At 39.8% G+C, this 18,702-nt stretch overlaps 1 protein-coding gene and 1 non-coding gene across 12 annotated transcripts in view; one reads left to right on the top strand and one right to left on the bottom strand.

Moving 5' to 3' along the window:
- The window catches only part of KLHL32 (kelch like family member 32), a 260,784-nt gene that overhangs the window by 167,359 nt on the left and 74,723 nt on the right, over positions 1-18,702 (top strand). The gene's annotated exons all lie outside the window — the stretch shown is intronic.
- On the bottom strand, positions 13,438-13,554 carry LOC118541720 (U5 spliceosomal RNA). Its single transcript, XR_004920228.1, has one exon. It is a non-coding gene; the product is annotated as a U5 spliceosomal RNA (small nuclear RNA).

Below are 18,702 nucleotides of genomic sequence, written 5' to 3'. Positions count from 1 at the left end.
GGCACTTGGGATATACGCAGCTGACATCTTTTATCTCTTACATTATAAATTGACCCAAATGTACTTCTGGCCAGGGGGAAGCAAGGACTTTGAACAGGACTCTATGTTAAACAGTACTGTCATAATACTTCATATTTGAGTATCATATCACAGTTTCAAGAATGCTTCTGCATTTATCATTGCTTTGTTGTCCTATGGTGCAAATGGAAAAACTGAGGTAACAAGGCTAGAGATCAAATTCATGTCTTCTCATTCTTGGGCCCTTCCTACTCTGGTCCATAGCTTCTAAATTCAAGCTCAAAAGTACTTGGGGGTAATGGACACAGAGGTGTATCAAATTAATCCTGTGACTTTTTTTTAAAGATTTTATTTATTTATTTGTCAGAGAGAGAGAGAGAGAGCACGAGCAGGGGGGGCAACCGGCATAGGCAGAGGGAGGAGCGGACTCCCCGCTGAGCAGGGAGCCCGACGTCAGCTCGATCCCAGAACCCCGCATCATGACCTGAGCCGAAGGCAGACACTTCACCAAATGAGCCACCCAGGCGTCCCTCCTGTGACTTTAAAAGAAATTTGGAAGGGCTGGACCATTTGTGTTCTCTGTTGTGGTGCCCAGAGATTGAAAGGATAATGGCCAAGCCTGCCTCCATCCATGTCTGTGTCATGTTGTTAGTTCTGACCCTGTGCTCTATGGTATGCACTTCATTCATTCCTTCATTTATTTCAAATTGTTATTGAGTGTCTGCCCTACCCAATCATGTGCTATTGAGTCCTACTTTTGCCTGCTATGTGGCAGGTTCTGGGCAGTCAGAGTGGAAAGGACTGACGTGGCCCTGCTTTCGTGGATCTTAGAGTCTGATGTGAAGCTTCCCACCTGCTACTCTTTCCCGCCATGCTTGATTCCTTCCCAGTGGGGACTGACCTGTGCCAAATAATTTGCTAATTTGGGGCATGTTGACATGATCTGGCTATGTTGGAAAATGAAATGCTTTTGTTTGGGCATTTCAACACGACGTAGTGTCCCTTTCCCTTCCCCTCAGTGCTTTCTTCGTTGTTAACTCTTGTTCATTGTCTGTACCCGCTAAACAGCTTTGCAAACCTTTGTCAGTCCGTGTGGTGCAGTCCAAGCCTCAAAGAAATCAGACTGTGGGTGGTCATTTAATCAGAAAATAATGTGAGGAGCATTATCATTTTTAACACTTGGACCTTGGTAACTAGAATTAGAATAAAATGCTAGGCCTGAAAACGCTCATCCCCAAACAAAATTATAATCTTTCATTATATTCCCAGCCTTCCTCAATTCAATTTCATATACGCATGTGGCATTACTATTTTTTTTTCAGAAAGGTACTTTCTGGGCATCTTCATGGTATCTCATTTTATTTTTTTACTTCCCATTCCTTAACCTAATTAAACGTGTACCATTTCTCGATTTTCTTCCTGAAACATCTGGCATTCCCTCCCCGCTACATACCATCTTTTCTATAAATGTAAGGGGGATATCTCCTCTTCCTTCTTATGGGTGTTAGGGAAGAGAATAAACTGTGGCTCCTTCGCATCCCAAATAGTGCTGTGCCCGGAGGGTGTTTTATCCTCTGAAGGCCCCCATCTGGACACTGAGCAATGCTGCTATTTCAGGGCCTGGTGCTCGAAGCTGCCAGAGTGGATATTTAGTCATTCATCCTGATGAACACGCCACTAATTCCTCAGTGAGGACGCATCCCAGGAGCTTGACTGGTAGCCTTGCCATTGTTTGTCTGGGCTGTGTGCCTTTGCAAGATGCATGACACATTCATTTCAGAGGGACTTTGCTTCAGCTAATCCTCAGCACTAGAGCTGTGTGTTGTCAAGTAGCTGTGAGGGGCAGTGATTATCAGAAATTACAGGAGACCTAACTTGTATTCATGTGCTGCTGTTCCCATGAGTTAATCGGGGTTTTTTTCCTTTTTTTTTTTTTTTTAATGAGCACAACAGAACAAGGTGATTTATGAGATATGACATATTTATGTTCTCTGCTTCTAATTTTCACTGTGATTCATGTTGTTTCCAGACTGATACTTTGTTGTTGCTGCCATGGGAAGGAAAAAGATGGCTGGAGAATATTATCTATGCATTGGTGACCTGCAGTAATATTTGCTGCTACCTGGGTTATCAGGGATTTAAAAATAAAACCCAACTATAAGCTGTATATGAGATAGAAACCCTGAGGCTAGGCACAGAAGTTCATCAATAATAATAACAGCAACAATAACAATTCTTTACAATCCTGGAGAGCTTTATATTTTAAAAGCATTTTTCCATACATAATTTCATTTGAGTCTCTCATCAGCCTGTTAAAGTTGATAAAGCAAATATTACCCAAATTTTAACAGGTCAGGAAACTGAAGCTCACAGAGGGCAAGTGATTGACTCACTTCACAGTATATATTCAACGTAGGTCGCACTGTATTCTCTTGAAATATACCAGATCTCTAAGAAAACGGAAACTCGAAGTACCTGACATGTCTTCTCATACGTCAAAGAGGTTCTATTAATCTATAATGAGTAATCCAGCAGTATACATTTCCTAATAAATGACCAGTTTTCATTTTCACCTGTTGTGCGGCTTTGTGGGAAGTTGCAAACATGACTCCAATAAAAGCAGTACGAGAAATTGTAGCTGAGGGTCTTTCTTTATCAGAGCCTCAAAAATTGGGGCTCTAGGTGGTTTGATGAGGAGAAGCGACTGGAGAATTCTGGCTGAGGCAGGGAGCCACCTTGCATTCCTTCGAGGCACAGGTGATGAAGTATGAGGCAGGAAGAGAAGGCCCACAAGGGAGGATCACTTTAAAATCCCATCAAGGGCTTTAAATCAGCTTGAAAGAGAACCTGGAGCACCATTATTTTTGCTGCAGCTGGATAGACTGTGTGGTGGGAAGTCTTCAGGCTGTTGGAAATTGGATGGAATGAATGGAAGTGATTAATCATTATATTTTTATTTTATGAACCGCACATTGAAAATTTAGAAATATAGGTAGCAGAGATTGACAATTGGGTGATGGCCTAAATATGGGGCTTAAGAGAAAAGGAGAAAAAAATTAATTTATTGGAATTGATAAATGTTAGTCTCTTTCCAGAAGAAAGGATTCTGTGGCCCATATCCTGCTTCCCAGACTATTTCTATGGGGATCCTTATCAGGCCAACTGAGTGTCCAGTGGCCATGAAGACCATAGAGATTTCCTGTTCCTGGCATTCTAATGGACAGGATCTAAAATTAACCATGGAGTGGCTCAGAGGCTCCAAAATTATTTATATTTGAAAGAGATGTAGACGCCTTGACATTGTTGAATACTGACATCCTTATCCACTGCTTCTTCCGCTCCTGCCTCCAGAACTTTTGCCCCACGTATAAATAAAGAACACCTCAACTTGGCACATCCGGAGGAGAAAGGCGGCCATTCTAGAATAGATAACAATCGTCGGCAGCGTTCATAAAGATAATTCTCAGACTTCTTTTGTGCCCACGATACAGAGTCATACGTTCTCTGGGTTGAGGTCCTACTCCCTAGTCTGACCACTTCTTTGTGACTTGCGGGGGTTATGTTGGAGGAATGCAAACAGACTTCGATGTTGTGGTAGACAAAACATAACCAGGAAGAAAAATCCTCTTAGGAAAAAAAAAAAAACAATTCTTGATGAATTCTAGAGATAGATATAACAAATTCTGGACATTGCTTCCCTTTGTCTAGAGGGAGTATTACATGTCAGTGTCAGTAAGTGACACAGACATTACTTACGCTTCAAGAATAGAAGCTGAAAGGAGCCCTGCAAGCTAGAGATGGAATGCACACATCTTCTTTGTGTGTGTTCTTGTTGATGAAAAATGCCCACATGCTACCTCCTCTGACCACACAAGGAAATCAGGTAATTGAAGGAGTGATGGATGGTGCTCTGAAGTTTAAACGTTTTAGAAGGACCTATCTTATTAACACTTTAAAACAAGTGAGTATAATATCATTAATTTTGATTAATTCATTTGCTCTTAATATAGCTTTTAATTTGTAATTCTATGTGAATTACAATGTAATTTGGCATTAATTATACTAAATTGACTATAAGTCAGCCAATCACAATGGGAAATTACTCACAGCTGAAAGTAAAACTGAACCTCTCCATCCAGAAAGGACAGCACTTCGTTAAGAGGCAAATACAGTTTAAGCATTCCCTGTCTTTGGCTGTGAGAATGACATTGGACTTGTGGAGGACTATGAGCGATTTCTTATTCTGCCCACTTCTGGGACTATTCACTCTTTGGAGTGAAGCCCAATTAAATAATAAACAAAGGGGTTGATTTATCAGGTTTGCCAACTCCCCTGAAGAATCTTTCTGCCTTCCTCATTTCATGATTTCAAGATTTAGGCCACGTAGAGAGACTGTGTGGTACGTGAGAATGATCAGCTCCACACTTCTTGGGTTTGGGGGTTAGAACGGGCACTTACTCAGGTTGGCTTGCGTTTCGTCTTCATGCTCTGTGAACCAGCTAGGAAATCCTGTTTCAAATCCCCCGTGAGTTCAGTATCCCGAAGTCACTCCTCTTTGGTCAACACACAGACTGCCTTCTGAGCAGAGGAAGTCAGGCCTTAAAAAGCCAATACCATGGGGCACCTGGGTGGCTCAGTCAGTTAAGCGCCTGCCTTTGGATCGGGTCATGATCCTGGAGTCCCGGGATCAAGCCCCAGATCAGGCTCCCTGCTCAGCGGGGAGTCTGCTTCTCCCTTTGCCCCTCACCCTGCTTGTGTTCTCTCTCTCTCTCTCACTCTCTCTGTCTCTCTCTCTCAAATAAATAAATAAAATCTTAAAAAAAAAAAAAAAGCCAATACCCCACTGGGAGAAGAACTATCCATCAGGCGATGATGGAGTGTCTGTCACTGGGACAGCTTGCTGGAGATGCCTGTGTGCACACGGGAAGTAAAGTGGCCACCGAAGAGTATGGGCCCTTGAAAAATATTTGTGATGGAACCCTTTGCCAGATAGCTTCCTTTGAGAGTTGTCTCTAAATAACAATCAAAACAGAAACTTTGAGGTGCTGCAGAAAGAAAGTCATAGGACAGTCCGCAATACCCTGCCTGAAGTGTATTTCATGTAGGTAGAACTGTGGGAATTTTGCACATTCTGTGTACATTTGTGGTGACCCGTTGACTCATGAAAGAGGTCTAGATAAGAGGGAACAAATTTTGCTAAATATTGCATGGAAAATTTCAGGCTGTGTTTAATAACTCTTTACCTTGTTAATTATATACCCCTATGCCATTATTCCAAATCACAATCTAACAAATAAAATGGCCTAAGTTTTATGTAAAAAATTTGACTGGAGAGGTTAAAAACTACCCTGCATCTTGAGCCAGCAGCCACCCTGTCGCCCATCTCTTCCACACACGCAGGTGGGGTTCACACCGTGCACACACTCGCAGGTAGATACACATATGGAAATTAGATGCATATTCATCTTTGCAGCTAAAAGGCTTTCCTTTGTGTTCAGTACTGTCCTGAATCCTAATACTCTCATAATTGGCTGGTTGATCTCAACAATCAAGACAAAAAATAGAAGTTAGAAGTTTATTTTTGCCAGTCCAATGTGTGTTCCATTCATCACTAAATTTTTTAAGGATGTTAATGTCTGTAGTTTGTTAACAATAACTGCTACATAGGGACGCCTGGTTGGCTCAGTTGGTTAAGCAGCTGCCTTCGGCTCAGGTCATGGTCCCAGAGTTCTGCGATCGAGTCCCATGTCAGGCTCCCTGCTCAGTGGGGAGTCTGCTTCTCCTTCTCCCTCTGCCCTTCCCCCATACTCATCCTCTCTCTCTAATAAATAAATAAAATCTTAAAAAAAAAAACCCAATAACTGCTATGTAAATGCAGTTTTACTTTGTTTTGGTTTTCTCCAAATCGCTTTTAGGGCAAGTTTAGCCTTGCCTATCACAGAATTTCCTATTCCTTTTCCCCAAATCTTCTTTTGGATATCAGCCTTAGGGTTGCTGTGTTCCAGTCCCTTTCCTACTCTTGTGGTTCCCAGAGCAGCTTCATGTTCTCCGCCAAAAATAGCCCGTATTTGACCCATATCCTCTGATGGGTGAGTGTTTGTGAGCCTTTAACGTGGTGTTCCTCGAGGCCAAGAAGGATTTGGGACAGAGGAACTGGCACCGAAGCAAACAGAGCAGTGGGTTGAAAGAAAACATTTCCAGGGTATTTCTGCCCTCAGTTTTATCTTCTCATCATTTAGAATGCCAGCGGAATAAATGGGTCTGTTAATCAAACAGCGCTGAGAGGTTAGGTCATTGGAAGCCTTTTTAGTCATTTTGTGCTTTTCAAGAGTGAATTTGTTAGAATTATGCTGAATACCCACTTAAAGCCTCAGCTGATAACCCTACCTGTGTTTTATAACTCTGCACTGTCAGAACTCATAATAAGTCAAACATTCTTTCAGTGGTGCTCATAAGGGAGGGAAAAAAAAAAAAAACCACAAATTTAAGAGTAATTTCAGATTGTAAATGAAAAGGAGAGGCACGACTGTTCATTTGCACCAATCATGCCTTCCTTTCATCCGCCCTGATTAGGCCTGGTGCGGTTTCATCAGACCCCTCCATCACTGAGCTGTCACTCCAGCCGTCTGTTGATTGAAAACAATCAAGGCTCTGATGGCACAATTATTCTGACCCTTTAACTAGAGGCTGCTGTGATAATGAAAGGTTGATTATGATAGTTTGTGCCTCTTTCAGTTTGCCAAGAAGGTTAATTTGGGCATCAGACGGATGTTTAATGGGCGCTTGCTGGCTACACTGAGGTAAATGAGAACGTGCAGTCTTGGATATTGCACGGATATAGTTTGGCTGTCAATCATTGTCATTTGGAGTTTGTGCCTCACACTCTGGAAATCACATTTTATTTTTTCCTTGGGATTTAATTTATTCTGTGCCCTGAGGAAGTTCTTTCACTCGGTGACCTTCACAGCAGCTTTCTCTGCCTTTTTTTTTCCCTTTTTTTTTCAAATGGAGCTCAAAGGCAAAACACATCTAGAAGAGCATTTTTCTTTCATTTTCACTTAAAAATGGAAACTTTAAAAATCCACCCTTATCACTGCCTTCCAATAGAGCAAATGTTTCCATTCCGATTGTGCGGTGGGGAAGTATGAACGATAGGGATACTTGGGCCAGTTTGCTAATGCAGCAGAGAGCTCTCACAGAGGTTCTGCACTGTTTCTGAACTAACCAGCCAAACCAGGAAATTCAAATGGGCCCATTTATGGAAGTGAAGCTTCTGTTCTCCTGACACTTCCCTCAGTCGTGTGTCTCCCAACAATGTGTCCAATTCCTGTTTCCAAGTGCAGCATCTTCCTCCTTTTGCCTCCTTCCTGGGGAGCCTGGGAGACAGGGGGAGGCGGGCAGACAGAAATGTGTTTGTAGTAGTAAGGAGGTTGTTACAAGTTGCAACTATCAATTTGTATTAAGTCAGCACCTTATCTTATTGCTGTTGGAAGCATAGGTGGCCCCCTCATACCGCTGGTGTTTACAGTATGTGGCTCACCACACTCCTCTTTGCTGCATACCTTTTAAAAAGAAAAATAGAGGAAAAGAAAAATAAAGAAAAACCGTTATTACTGTCTCCCAGCTGCGCACAGTGGTCTCCTGGATTAGACACCTGAGAGCGAACCTCATTGTTCTGCTTTTGCATTTCTGTTGTCTTCAGTTTCTTTCCCCACAGTGAGTGTTCAGCAGCATATTTTTACCTAGCCTTGGATATTTTTCTCACATGTCAAGTCAATTGTAAAACAATTAAGTCTATAGATGTTAAGATGACAGCATCATAATGATTATAATTTCACTTCAAGTATTCTATTTCACATTATTTATTTCTTGTGTTTTTTTTTTTAAGTAAGCTGTTCATTTTTGAATGGTAAAGAGAGCCATTAGGTGATAATTCAGTCTCACCTGAAGAGGCTCCAAAAATGAATTAGGTCATTGAATTCAGTTACTGTCTTAATGCAGTCCTTATTTAAGCAACAGTGCTATTTAAAATGTTTATTTAAAAAGAAATGACGATCGCTTCTCAGCCTTTTGGCTAAGATCAAGTGTAAAAAGAAATGACAATAGGAGTGGGAGTATACACACACACACACACACACACACACGCACACACACACATGGTCTCACCAGATTCTTTGCTACACTGGATCACAAGTGATTAGTTTTGTTTAGCTCTATGGACAGCACAGATAAAATAGCCCTCAGGGATGCTTAGTAAAATTATCGATTAGTTATGTCTTGTTTTGTTGAAGTGATGGGAAGTTAAAAGGTAATTAGGGGAGAAATGTCAAATCAGTCAATAGTTTCTGATATTTAAAAAAGTAGGATGAAGTTCAGTTTTGATACCAATTTATGGTCTCTGTGACAATGAGTGATTTTATTTTGTAGATTCACTATGTTTGCAAATTCATGGGACTTGACCAAAGACTATTTCTTCTTAAAGGAAGTGTATAGCTCATTATTTCATGTTGCTTTTGGGTGAAGCCTGACTGGGTTTCTATGTTCCCTAATCTGTTGTACCTTATATCTAACCGTGGAAAATGAATGTCTCAGACTGCTTTTCCTATGTCCTCATGAGCCCTCCACCGCATGCCCACCACTGTGCTCTCACGTTGGCTTAGTGCACCAACGTCGTATCCCCCAGCCGTGGTGTCCCCCTGAGAAGGTCCTGCGGGGCGCCTCACATTTCATATCCTGGCCTGTGCTGGCATTTCTTCTGCTCCCGGGGCTGGGCCTGGGCGTTGCCTGCAGTTTCACTTTCCTCTTTCAATTCCTCCAACTCTACCTTCAAAGTTCCCCTTGCTCTTCAAACTCCTTATTCCTCCCAACGTTATAAAGATGTCTCCAATCTGTGATTTCTCCAGGTTGCAGTCTCTCAATTCCCACTGTTTCTTGTTCAGCCAACACTTACAGGTGTCCTGTTGGGTGCCAGGCACTGGGGCTGAGACAGAGCCTTCTCTCGGGGTAGCCCCTGGAATGGCTACCACCTTATACTCATTCCCTCATCCTTTGCAGTCCCTTTATTGCTCACGAGTCTTCCGAGATTGTCAAGCCGCTGAGCCTGTTTTTCCCACACACCTGTCTTCCTTACATGACTACAATAGATTGGTTCTCTAAGCTACTTCTCCTGGCCAAAGAATATAGGAAAATTGTGCTGGAGAATGTATCTTCTTTGGCAAAAATATTACTTGTGTATTACACTCAGAGTTGTTGCAAGGGGTGAATAGAGGATTCACTGTTCCCACAGATCCCTCATTTCATCCTAGTTGTTAGAGACTGCAGTGTGAAATATTCTGTTTAAACATCAGTAGCCAAGCTGATATGCACATAGTGAAGGCGGTCAGTGGTGAGCATCCCGTTTTTGTGTATTCTCTGCAGCTCCCTGAGAATATAGGCTCTGGCTCCCCAACCCCAGCACATCAGCTCCATTCTCTTGATAGCAGAGTCTGCCCCCAACAATGTTTAGTCATACACTTCAGTTAGGGGGTTCCCCACTGTAATCACTGCGCTCTGTAGCTCTAAATTACTATTTAAAGTGACCATTGAGGATAATGTTCTTTTTATTTGGAGGCTGCCAGCGTTAAAATCTTAAATGCAGCTTAGATACTTCGGGGACATCTAAATCCATCATAGTAACTTTTGTTTGGGGGATTTGACCATCTCCGTATCGGTGACTTGGGGCAGCTGCTTGAGCCTGTGAGGTCCTTTTGGTCATTAAAGGTTTAATTTCAGGCGGGGAGTGTGTGTGCCAGTGAACCTGCTATTGGTTCATTATTATTGAATCAGTTCATAAAGAAATATTCAAAGGCTTGATGCTCTCAGGATGCTCCAGGACATGTTTACAAATTAAACAGCTTTTTTTAAACCATAAAATTTATATACATGTACTGGCAATATTTAAAACACCCATGAGGGAGATGGCAACATTAGAAGATGGTTTTGGGGGGCGCCTGGGTGGCTCAGTCGTTAAGCGTCTGCCTTCGGCTCAGGTCATGATCCCGGAGTCCTGGGATCGAGCCCCGCATCGGGCTCCCTGCTCAGCGGGGAGTCTGCTTCTCCTTCTCCCTCTGTCTACCACTCTGCCTACTTGTGCTCTCTCTCTGTCAAATAAATAAATAAAATCTTTAAAAAAAAAAAAAAAAAGAAGATGGTTTTTGCATGTATCTGAAAATCTGCTTACAATAGACAGAATTTGTGGGATTCCAAATTTGCAGGATTTTTCTTCCTCTAATTCCAATATTCCATGTGTATATTTTTAGGGATATGTTAAGACACTTGAGGTCAAGAGTAAGCCTTGAGTTTTATGGTATTAATAGAGCTTGGAAGTGAATGGCAAATTAGAATGTATGTATGTGAACTAATTAGAATCTTCTTTTTCACTAAGTAAGTTCCTGGCACATAATGGACACTCAACAAGAAATTGAGGAATGGATGAATTAAAAAAAAAAACAACTAAAAGAAAAGATTCATGGTTATATCATTTGCCTCAGAGCAACAAAACAAGAAGAAAAGTAATCAGCTCAATCAGTCATTATTTTAGTTGTCTCAAGCCTGATAGCTTAGTTTATATATTTTTTTCCTTGCCACCCAGTGAACTGAGTTGAGATTTGAGGGGACTTATGGACATGAATTAAAGTATTTTTAATGAGAGACTGAAGCCAACTGAAGAAAGTGAATATACACTGAGTGTTATGCAGAAACAACTAGGTTTAGTCTATATCTCACTTTTCTTTCTTCCTTTCTTTTTTTCTTTCTCCTTCCTCCCTTCCTTCCTTCCTTTTTTTTCTTCCATTCATTCATTCTTCTCTGACTTGGGATTTAACAAAGCCACAGGCCTTAAATTACTGAGTTAGAATTACTGAGCCCATTTTTGTGAAAATAGGCTCATCATAAAGGCTAGTTCATAATCTGCAACAGATTATCTGTCATACTTTTATTCTCACTTTACAACATATGAAGTATTTAATACTGTGTAGTACATTTCTTCTCAATTACAGAAATTTCTTGAAATTCGGACCAATATTGCACAATATTGTGTTCTATAAAAATAGTCTGAATGGACTGCCTTTATCATGAATTCAAAAGGATAATTGAATTGAGGATTAGCTCCATCTCTTGGTGGCACCTTGCCATCATATTAATTCTGTATATGGTCTAAATATCATAGTTTGCCAAGCACTGTCACGTTATCTCTTTCAGTCCGCTGGAGACCCCTTTGATGTAACTAATATCATCCTTGTTTTACGGATGCTGAAGCTGAGGTTCAGTATTGCTAGTGTTTTTCATAAATGCCCAAATAAGTTAAGTTGCAGAAACAGGTCTTTGACATCAAGCCCAGCCTCCTGTTTTACTGGATCACATTCACCTCTCTGGGCACATACCAATTAGTGGCAGAAGAAAGCATCATGTTTCCCTGGCCATTTCAGCTGACTTCACCCTGATAACCCATCCTCATTGCATACAGTAGCTGGGAAATAACTGGCACCTAGTCCCTGTTGCCAGTGGGATATAGCAGGTTTTATTCTGTCGACCAAGGTGGCTTTCCTTCATTTTCCAGTGTTGTTCTAACAATATAAGCTTAATATCTCACTGACCACATGCAAAGTCCCTTTGATATTCAGAAGGACGTCATATATAAATATATAGACACTAAGATTTTACTTATTTTATTGTTATCAGTCCAGCATCAAGTAAATACTCCGATGCCATCAAGGATTAGGGAAATGAGTATTATTTTTTATCTCAGAGACCAGGATCAGATCGCTGGAGGACAAGTATAAGAAATGATTTCTAATTGTTCCTGTATTTTGCTAAAATTTGAGGAGACCAAGAGTAGGTTCCATTTTCCCTGCAGCGTCATTGGTACAGGTGATGTTGGTTATCTTTATTGCCCTGTGGGATATTTCTCCCATCTATTTCCCTGCCCTAGATATGGGGATGGTATATTTCAAGACAGTCCTCAGGTAAAAATGTATGTGACTAGTTTGCAAAATATTTGCATTGACATATATTTTATTTATTTGTTTGAGAGAGAGAGAGAGAGAGAGGGAGAGAGCATGAGCGGGAGGGAGGGGCAGAGGGAGAGGGAGAAGCAGACTCCTGGCTGAGTGGGGAGCCTGACGTGGGGCTTGATCCCAGGACCCTGGGACCGTGACCTGAGCCCAAGGCAGACGCTTCACCGACTGAGTCACCCAGTCACCCCTCATTCTGAGATTTTAAATACATAGTACCTTGAAGCAGTTGTCTTACAAATTTGAAATGTGTGTTCTTTGTCTGAGATTGTTTTATTTTTACAAGAGATAGTAACCATTAAGTGAGATAATATGCTCTGAACAAAGTTGTTTCCAGGGAGAAAAAGACCGTGATGTAACCTGATTGTCTGCATGTAGGCCTAGGTGCACACACTTTCACCTTCATGCATATATTTTGGAAGTATAGAATTATAGACCAAAAAAATCACTTTGTTTTTCTAAGAAGAGATTTATAAAAACTGTGTGTGCTATGGAAATCTGGGGCTTGGAATCTAGACCTAGTGACTAATTTGGTTGCCTCTCCCACCTATAGGAAGTTTGGAGGATTCTGTTTTAAAATACTACTGTTGGTGGATCTGTAGGTGATATATATCCTCCAGGTAGAAGAGACTCTCATCAACTCACTTATTTACCAGATGAGAAGACAATTGACTGTTCCATTGTCAGACATACTTGTCCTGTTCTTTCTATTACGTTTTCAAAGATCAGCTCAAACCAGTGGCCAATTCTCACAGGTGGAAAGGACATCACAGTATCCTAACTTCATCTCTTTTCCAATGTTTTTTTTCTCTTCATTTTGATATACAACCCTTATAAAATCCTTGTGACAAATACTCTTGTGTTCTAAGACTGAACCAAAGGACACTCAGGTCACTTTTTATTTGCTGTCCTAAATACCTGGAACTTACATGTGACAGGCCTCAGGGTGGCTTTTGTTGTGATTCCTCCCTTCCTATGTGCTTTACTCTATAGGAAGGAGACACCCTTGGTCTCAAGGGCTCTTGCTTTTGATGCTCTGTGATATGTATTTTGTAAAAATATATATAAAGATGATTATCAGGCACAATTTTTTTCTGTTTTCTCCATTTTTCATTTCCAAATAATTTCAAACTTAAAGAAAAGTTGCAAGAATAAGAATAGTACAAAGAACACCCATATGATTTGCCGATTTCTTAAACAAACTACCTCATTTGCTTTATCATGTGTTCTCTGTATCTCTCTTTATACGTGTGTGTGTGTGTGTGTCTACACACACACATATCAAGACAGAAAGATAGAGGAGGGAGAGAGAGGGTGGGATGGGGGAGAGAAAGACCACGAGAGCTTTTTATGAGCCATTTGAGAGTAAGCTGTATACATCATATATATTTTTAAAAACCCTAAAAAAACTCATAACTATTCCTCTTTATGGTAATATTTAGTAAAAGGCAAAAGATTTATACAATTTGAAGAGAAACCAGAGTATTACCAGGCACACGTCTTATGCTGAAGATGAAAATAAGAGCATTTGTTAGTCTCCAACTTCGTAAAGGTTTAAATGAACAATGAAAGAATATGTGTTATTATCATATGTACTAAGCTGAATATTCTTTTTATAATATGCCAGGAATTTTTTCTGACAATATATGAACCTGGGGCCTCATCAGATTTGATTCTATTGAAATATACTTCTTAGAGGAAAAAATAGCCTGTGTGTCTTATATAAGTCTGTAGTCAGCTATAATGGTTAATGTGCAACCTCCCTTGGAAAAATCTGTTTTACAAGAAAAATGTTGACACAGTTTTAATTATAGCACGCAAGTGAACACTGTTATAATTTTTAATATTCCTCCATGGTAACATTTTCATTGTTCTGGTAGAGAAAAATGCCCTGGTCCCATGTCCCTAGTTGCTGGTGCTTTTGCTTTAGGATTTTATGGGAATGTTGTCTTTTCAAACAGAAATTTTTCATTTGGTCTCAAAGAAGAGAATAGGGCCACAAAATTTGGTGCACTTATTTATTAACATGAACTTTCCTCTCTCTGGCAGTCATTATTCTGGTTTAATATGTCACTGTTTGGACTTCACATGACTCATGTTAATGAAGTGAGCTTCTATGTAGTTTAACATGCTAAGTCTCAACACCTGCTCACTCAGACTGGGGAAACTGTCCACACCTATGATCTAAAGAAATGGTACATAATATTAAAAGGTTATCTTGCTCAAGTTTTATGTTTATGTTTATTAGGATTTAGGGCATTATAAAATAATGTATAAATAGTGTACTTTAATGTAATGTATAGTAGTCAATGCACCATCCCTGTGAAGACATGGATTGGAAGATGGAGAGCTTGCTCCATGCTCCGCTTAGAGAGGAAACACTGTCCATGCATTGTCACTCAGTGTATTAAAAGATGCTTCCATGGCTTCCCACCCCTTGTTGACCAAGCACTCTTGAACCTGCTGGCTCTTTGGCAGAGGTTCAGGAATGTCAGTTGATTGTTGATTTGCCCCTGTGCCCTTCCTTTGTCCCTTTCTGAATTTGCAGAAGTATGGAATTTCTGTGGCCTCTCGGGCACTGAGGGGAGGCTGGTGCCCTGGCTTATCTCAGTGGGATGACAGGACTGGCAAGGATATAGACGCTTGTGCCTTCACAGTGTGGGCTCCTGCCAAAGTGTGGGGGGCTCAGTTTACCCCTTCAGCCAAGCTGTCCGCACCAAAATTTTAAATAGGAGAATGATTATAGTTGCCCTTGCCCAAGAGGGCAGAATAAGGCTGTAGGCAAAAATATCAGTCCTTGCTTACTTAGCTCTGGCTGGTAAGTGCTGTGATAAGAACATCCCTTTTCAGTGAAAAAGAATATTTGTGAATCAAGACAAAGAAATAGTTATTGCTTTTGGACAATGTGGTAGAGGTTTTATCTTTTGTTAGTGTTGATTAAAAAGATTTGATCTCTCATCTGATGAAAACTGCCTCTGTAAAGGGCACTTTTATATACATTTGCAAGACATAAAGGCACTTGTATGGAAGAGTGCATTGATGTGTGTTCTTGGATTTGGGATGACTTTAGAATTCGTATATTTTCCAGGAAATCTGTGAGTGTAAGATTTCTTATTGTTTTGACATGACTTGGGGGTCATGTTGAGTAGTACACATACATATGGGCATACATATACAAGCAGGGTAAGACTTCAAAAACAGCTGCTTCTTGCAAAGGATTAGGAATTTTCGATTTCAAAATAGCCGCTTCTGTCTGAGCGTGAGCAATAAAGGAATTTGGATCACAACTTCAGGATTTGCAATATTAGGAATGTAATGTTTGTGCATATAACTGATATATTTCTGAAATGCATGAGTAAATTATATATTTTAATTGAATTAGAGCAAAATTTGTAGAATTTTGGATTATATACTCTGATATTTAGGATTATATCTATGTCATATATTCTACTCCATAGAATGATAATCAGTTGGGATACACTGAGAAAACTAAAGGGAAATGATTATCTCTTCTATATACTTTTGAGCCAGGTTTAGTTAACAAGGAATGACCTAGAATTAAATATATATTCCCATAAAAAGTACAACAATAATTCAAGCCTCAAAGGATGCCTTTTACCCTAAATACTTGTTCTTTAATTACACACGTTTTAAGAGCATTAAAAGCATTTTTAAGAAGCATTAAATATATGCTTTTTATGTTGAAGTAATCCATAAGTCAGGCTTATTGCAAAATATTGTCCACCTATCTTCAAGCAAAAGATACTTTAAAAACAGACTTTGTTTTTCTAATTTAGAGTATATAGAAGTTATGTTTGGTCTTAATTATATTTGCCTGGATTCTGTCTTAAAATAGTTACTGATGGGAAAATAACAATGATGTGGTACAATAGAAAAACACATTGTATAATTTAAAAACTGGGTTTTTTAAAGTTTTTCTTCAACTTTAATTTTTATTTATTTGTTTATTTTTATTATTTGTTTATTTAGAGTTTCAAGTTTTTGTTTAAATTCCAGGGAGTTAACATACAGTGTAATATTAGTTTCTAGCGTAGAATTTAGTGATTCATCACTTACATACAATACCCGCTGCTCATCACAAGTGCCCTCCTTAATCCCCATCACTGATTTAACCCATCTTCCCCGCCCACCTCCCCTCCAGCAGCCCTCCATTTGTTCTCTATAGTTAAGAGTCTGAAAAACTGGGGTTTTAGTTCCAGCTTCTCTACTAATTGGTTGCATGGCTTGAGGTAAGAGAGATAACTTGTCTAGATTTTATATCTGTTCATAAAATTGAGAAGCTTGAAACAAATGGACTCTATAACGTTTTTTCTTGCCCTCCTATTTTATTATTTATTTGAGGCTTAAAAGACTATGATATTCATTGCATTGCCAAGAATCTGAAGTAGAGGTGATTGACACCAACCATGTGAAAGAGTAAAACAAGGGTCTTATATATATAAGTTCAGTATGCTATGTGCTGCCATGTGACATTCTGAGAGCTTATAAGGACTTTATAGGAAAGCCACAAAGATGAGATAACAGGAAACCGAAACCTGGGATAGGTAGATAAATATATAAAGGAATTGATACTGTTTGTTCAAGAGGAATATGAGAAATAGCCTAAGAACAGTTGGAAATAATTTTCCCTTTATGCAACAAATATTTATAGCCTACTATGTGCAGCCACTGTTCTTATCAAGGATCTGAGGATGAGATGAATTGAAGTTGGAATAAGCTGTAGCAAATGCTCCTTTTAGGAAGGAACGATTCTTCATCAGGGTCAGATGAACTAGATTGGGTCAGGGAAGGTGCTTGGGAGATCTCCTGTAGTCTTTAGAGATGATAGTCCCTTGTATTTCAGATGGTTTCGGAAACATCTTGCCCAATGGTACCCTTTGTGTGTCTTCCCAAATGGAATCCTTAATTTCTTTTCCACTCTTGCTGGCTTTGTCACCAAAAAAGTGGGAGATAAGACTTTTGCTAATTGCTCCATTTTTCTCCCAATTAAAATATGCTAGAGCTTAGAGTGATGGGGATAGCAGTATGCGAGGATAAGTAAGATAGAGTGGGATTTCAGGGGCGCCTGGGTGGCTCAGTTGGTTAAGTGTCTGCCTTCGGCTCAGGTCATGATCCCAGGGTCCTGGGATCGAGCCCCACATCAGGCTCCCTGCTCACTGGGGAGTCTGCTTCTCCCTCTCTCTCCCCCCTCTGTGCTCTCTCTCTCTCAAATAAATAAATAAAATCTTATAAAAAAAGAATAGGATTTCACCCTTCCCTGACTTATACTTTCTCAATGCAGTGTCATTAAAAACCACCAGTTCCCAGAATAATTGTTTCCAAACACAAGCACCAAAATACACTACAAAGCTAACTGTGGTCTTTAGGTTCCATGATGCCCCAGTGATGAATCAGCCTTCTGCTTACAATATTCTCTAAACCCCTTAAATAGGCCCCAGGATTTCCTCTACACCTTGCCCTTAATTCAGCATGGCTTTGTGGGGTTCACAGTGTAGAAGTGATTTTGAGGTAGTTCGTTGTTTTGAAATGTCTTTGCCATTTCTTTCATTTTTTTGGATAAATAGAAGTTATCCATTCTTTCAGTGGTTTTCTCTTTTACATTTTTATGAAAGTAAAAACAGAGTACAATAACTCTTTTTTTCAAGTTTTTATTGAAATTCCAGTTAGCTAACATACAGTGTAATATTAGTTTCAGGTGTACAATGTAGTGATTCAACAATTCCGTACAATACCCGGTGTTCATTGCAACAAGTGCACTCCTTAATCCCCATCACCTGTTTTCCCCATCCCCCTACCCACCTCCCCTCTGGTAACCATCAGTTTGTTCTCTATAGTTAAGAGTCTGTTTCTTGGTTTGTCTCTCTCTCTTTTCTTTTCCCTTTTGCTCTTTTGTTTTGTTTCTGAAATTCCACTTACAAGTGAAATAGTATGGTATTTGTCTTTCTCACTGACTTATTTCACTTAGCATAATACTCTCTGGCTCCATCCATGTCGTTGTACTCTTTAACATTTATTTATTATTGTGAAGGCAGAACTGCACAGAGTGTTTATATGACTCATGATATGCTATTGGAACCAGCTGTTGATTCATAGACTTTATAGAACCAAGGTCTCAAAATATGCTGTTTTACCCATAGTAAGATCTTACCTGTATCTTACTATATAGGAAATATACTGTTTTACCTTTAATACTAAGTCTTAAGTGTCCTATATTTTTACTACAGCATCCTACTTAGACTTCATTTGATTTAAGCCTTAGTTTTGAAACCACAGACTTTATTCTAATAAGACAGCGATTTACTATTTCAATATTAGGAATATGTCTAGAACCTTCTGACTCAAAGTGTGGCCCATGGACCAGCAGCATATGCATCATCTTTAGATTGTTAGAAATGCAAACTCCCTATCTTTCTCTCCCTACTTATTGAATCAGAATCTGCATCTTGACCAGAAACCCCAGTTAATTTGTGCGCACGTTAGGTTTGGGAAGCACTGGATTTAAATCTATGAATCACACTAATTCTGGCTGAGATTGCTTTGAGGTTGGTGGCAGAACAGTTGTAAATTACATTTACCTTGGATCTGGAGAAAAGATAAACCCAACTGTGAATGA

Source organism: Halichoerus grypus, chromosome 9 (genome assembly GCF_964656455.1).
Source record: "Halichoerus grypus chromosome 9, mHalGry1.hap1.1, whole genome shotgun sequence".
Taxonomy (NCBI): domain Eukaryota; kingdom Metazoa; phylum Chordata; class Mammalia; order Carnivora; family Phocidae; genus Halichoerus; species Halichoerus grypus.
The sequence above is the reverse complement of the archived record's forward strand: the minus strand, read 5'-3'. Positions and strand labels throughout refer to the sequence as shown.